The sequence below is a fragment of the Triticum aestivum genome, chromosome 6B (genome assembly GCF_018294505.1).
Source record: "Triticum aestivum cultivar Chinese Spring chromosome 6B, IWGSC CS RefSeq v2.1, whole genome shotgun sequence".
NCBI classification, from domain to species: domain Eukaryota; kingdom Viridiplantae; phylum Streptophyta; class Magnoliopsida; order Poales; family Poaceae; genus Triticum; species Triticum aestivum.
This window is the reverse complement of record NC_057810.1, coordinates 396,198,051-396,203,034: the sequence shown is the minus strand read 5'-3', so window position 1 is coordinate 396,203,034 and position 4,984 is coordinate 396,198,051.

Genomic DNA, 4,984 nt, shown 5'->3' with positions numbered 1-4,984 from the left:
AACAAAGGATCTGACGGTCCATAATGGAGCTGATGTGAGCATCGGCACACAACCAGAGAAAGAAACAATGCAAAGGCATTGGATTATAGAAGCAACTAACTAATTCAGAGGTCAAATGCAAAGGAATTAGGATTTTCAAATCAAGGGGTCCGAAGCAAGGCTCTGGTTAGGGGTAGATAAGTTGAATAGCCTTAGGGGTACAATCGACGTCAATTGGATTGGTTGAGAACCAGCTCAGTCTGAGCCGGAAAAATAATTTAAAAGGATCAACTGATGATTGCGTGCATTCGCACTCATGTTGAATCAATAGGATCAAAATCACGGTGTCTAAGGATACTAATGAATACTGCCAGACATATGGAAAGCATCCATAATGCAGGCAGACAAGTATTGCAGAGCAATAAGCTACTGAGGAATTTTGGAGGATCGAATAGTATTTCAAGACTATTGTGAAACACATGAACAAAAGGGGATGAGCGGATACTCGATAAGGGCGAGAAATTATCCGTAGGAGTATTCAGGTGGCAAGGAACTGCAAGGCAGTAGGCACAAAATATTCTCGAAACAATAGAGGGGATTTCAGGGTATCTTGTTATAACAAGATCGACTGGGAATAAAAGTAAGAACGGTAAGTGTATGTAATTATCCATAGGGATATTTTGGTGGTAGGGAATTGCAAAGCCGATGAGCACAAGGGTCTCGGGAAAAAAAATCGAGGGATATCCTCAGAATCTTCTGACGAAGCAGGTGATCTTCCGGAATGAGGGCTCTCCAGGAGAAATAGTTACGAGAACCTAGCGTTAGAGTTAGCAAAATCATTTAACCCGAATAGAAGAGAGATTAGAGTCCTAGAGTAAAGGTCGAGGAGTAAAAGATCCTAATACCACCCAATGGCGACGTGGGCCCATGGGCCACACAGCCATGTTAGTAAAAGTTTTGCGATGACTAGACTCAACTTCGGCCAAGGAGTTTGGAAGGGGGATTCCTACAGGCAGTCAGCTCTGATACCAACTTGTGACACCCCCGATTTGACCGTACACTAATCATACACGCAAACGTGTACGATCAAGATCAGGGACTCACGGGAAGATATCACAACACAACTCTAAAATAAAATAAGTATACAAGCATCATAATACAAGCCAGGGGCCTCGAGGTCTCGAATACAAATGCTCGATCATAGACGAGTCAGCGGAAGCAACAATATCTGAGTACAGACATAAGTTAAACAAGTTTGCCTTAAGAAGGCTAGCACAAACAGGGATACAGATCGAAAGAGGCGCAGGCCTCCTGCCTGGGATCCTCCTAAACTACTCCTGGTCGTCGTCAGCAGCCTGCACGTAGTAGTAGGCACCCCCAGTGTAGTAGGAATCGTCGTCGACGGTGGCGTCTGACTCCAGGGCTCCAGCATCTGGTTGCGACAACCAGAAAGAAAGGAAAGGGGGAAAAGGGGGAGAAAGCAACCGTGAGTACTCATCCAAAGTACTCGCAAGCAAGGAGCTACACTACATATGCATGGGTATATGTGTAAAGGGCCATATCGGTGGACTGAACTGCAGAATGCCAGAATAAGAGGTGGATAGCTAATCATGTCGAAGACTACGCTTCTGGCAGCCTCCGTCTTGCAGCATGTAGAAGAGAGTAGATTGAAGTCCTCCAACTAGCATCTCCAAATAGCATCGCATAGCATAATCCTACCCGGCGATCCTCTCCTCGTCGCCCTGTTAGAGAGCGATCACCGGGTTGTATCTGGCACTTGGAAGGGTGTGTTTTATTAAGTATCCGGTTCTAGTTGTCATAAGGTCAAGGTACAACTCCAAGCCGTCCTGTTACCGAAGATCGTGACTATTCGAATAGATTAACTTCCCTGCAGGGGTGCACCACATAACCCAACACGCTCGATCCCATTTGGCCGGACACACTTTCCTGGGTCATGCCCGGCCTCGGAAAATCAACACGTCGCAGCCCCACCTAGGCCTAACAGAGAGGTCAGCATGCCGGTCTAACTCCTATGGCGCAGGGGTCTGGGCCCATTGCCCATTGCACACCTGCACGTTGCGTGGGCGGCCGAAAGCAGAACTAGCCCCCTTAATACAAGAGTAGGCTTACGTTCCAATCCGGCGCGCGCCGCTCAGTCACTGACGTCTAGAAGGCTTCGGCTGATACCACGACGTCGAGTGCCCATATCTTTCCCACGTAGTTGGTTAGTGCGTATAGACCAAATGGCCAGACTCAGATCAAATACCAAGATCTCGTTAAGCGTGTTAAGTAGCCGCGAACGCCGAACAGGGCCAGGCCCACCTCTCTCCTAGGTGGTCTCTACATGCCCTGTCGCTCCGCCTCAAAGAAACAGTCAGGGGCCGTCGGGAACCCAGGCCCACCTCTACCGGGATGGAGCCACCTGTCCTTGCAGCCCCCTCATCAGAATTACTTGCGGGTACTCAACGAGCTAACCCGACTTTAGTCAGCATCTGTATAGTATGTATGTATGTATGTATAATATATACCCTTGAACACCTCCCAAGTGATCATGGCCCAATAGTATAGCAAGGCAGGCTGACAAGAATGTAGGGCCAATGATGAGAAACTAGCATCCTATACTAAGCATTCAGGATTGCGAGTAAGGTATCAATGACTCTAGCAACAATGACAGGCTATGCAATAGAATAGGAGTAACAAAACAGTAACATGCTACACTACTCTAATGCAAGCAGTATAGAGAAGAATAGGCGATATCTGGTGATCAAGGGGGGGGGGGCTTGCCTGGTTGCTCTGGCAAGAAGGAGGGGTCGTCAACTCCGTAGTCGAACTGGGCAGTAGCAGCGTCGGTCTCGTAGTCTACCAGAGAGAAGAGGGGGAAGAAACAATGAATACAATGCAAACAGATGCATATCGATGCATGACATGACAAGTAACGATGCTAGGTGTGCCCAATCGCGGTAGTAGGTGATACCGACGAAGGGAGAAAACATCCGGGAAAGTATTCCCGGTGTTTTACATTTTCGGACAGATGAACCGGAGGGGGAAATTTGCGTGTTCGGTATGCTAGGGGTGTGTGGCGGACGAACGGGCTGCATATCCGGATTCATCTCGTTGTTCTGAGCAACTTTCATGTAGAAAGTAATTTCATCCGAGTTACGGATTAAAAGATATGATTTTCCAAAGATTTAAATCATTTTCTGATTTTAATTATTTATTTAATTCTATCATTATCCAAAATGGTGAATGATGACGCAGGCATGACATCAGAGTGATGTCAGCAGGTTAACTGGTCGGTTGACAAGTCAAACAGACAGGTGGGTCCAGTAGGACCCACATGTCATTGTCAGGGGCATTAACAGAGGGTTTAAACTAACAAAATGGGTTAATTAGCAGGTGGGGCCCGGTAGTCAGTGACAGGTTAGTGTTTAATTAACTAATTTAATTAATTAGCAAATTATCTATTTATTTTTATTTGTTATTAAGGTGGGGCCCATAGGTTAGTGAGACAGGGGCGGCCCAGTCAGCAGTTGACTCAGTCAACTGGTCAACAGGGGGACCTGGGCCCACCAGTCAGTGGCACGGGACGGTGCCACGTGGGTGCCAGCTCGGCACCGGCCGGAGACGCGCCGAAGCTAACTCCGGCGACCATTCCGACGGCCGAGCGAACGGGAGAGCGGCGGAATTCGTCCACAGGTGGTCGTTTCACGCGCGAGAGGGCGCGTTCGAACGAGCGGAGCTAGCCGCGTCGAACCGTGGTGGTTATGTGGCCGGAGGTGGCCGGAAACGAGGCCGACGACGAGCTACAGCGGCGACGCGTATGGGACCTCGACGGAAACGGTGCTACGGAGCTCGGCGGAGCGTGTGCGCGTGTTCGTTGTGCTCCTGGGGGCTCCAGGAGCACGGTGCTGTGCTCAGGCGAGCGTGACAGCGGCTATGGCGACGGCCATGAGCTCATCGGCGGCGAGGTGTTCGGGCGCAGCAAAAGCGGCGGCTGCGGCTACGGGGAAAGGCCGGAGAGAGGGGGAGGTGATGCGGCTGCTCACCGTGAGCCTGTAGGTGTGCGTTAGCGGGCTCGGGGAGGACCAACGGCGGTGAATCGGCGCTGGAGACGAAGACGGTCGCAGGAAGAAGAAGGGGTCGTCGGGCTCGCGGTGGTGGCTCCCTTCTTGCTGCAGTTGGTGTAGAGGGTGTAGCCGAGGATGGCGCGTCTCGTGGACGTGCTGGCGAGGCGCAGGGTGGCCGGTGGCCACGGCTACGACACATCCATGGCGACGGCGGCGTCGGTTGAGGAGGGGAGGGGATTTGGAGAGCGAGGGAGAGAGCGACGAGGGGGAGAGGGGGCAAGTGGGCGAGTGGGGAAGGAGCCCGAGGCGTTGGGGCTGCCCTTATCCTCCCCGCGGCGCCTGTAGCGGCATGGCCGGCGAGGTGGTTTGGCGGCGACGTGCGCGCACGGTCGCTCGCATAGTGGAGGGGAAGGCGACCTGGTGGGGGGGTGGGCCACATGGCCTGTTGGGCTGTCAGGTGGGCTGAGGCCCATGGGGGGGGTGGCCAGCTGGGCCAGTCGGCCCAGTTGAGGGGGGGCCTTTTTTCTATTTTGTTTTGTTTTTACTTTTTATTTACTTTACTTTTTCTGTTTTTGTTTTGTTTTCTATTATTTTAGTTTTAGTAAAATATACACTTAGTATCTAAATTAGTATTTCAACCTAGTCCATAGTCACAAGAAGTCTAGTCCTTAAATAAATTAGTTTGACATTTTATTTATTACAAAAGGTATTTAAAAAATTCTTTTTGCTGTTGTTTTATTCATCTTATAGTATTTAAACATTTTATAAAGGTGTGGCTTCTCCACCATAATTACCTATACAATATTTGGTTTACTCTGAACATTTTAGTTTTAAAATTTGAAAACTTTTATTTATTTATTTTGATTGATTTTAAATTTGATTTTGAATCAGTTTCGCTCTAACGCGAGGTTAGCAACAGTAACCGAGGTGACGTGGCA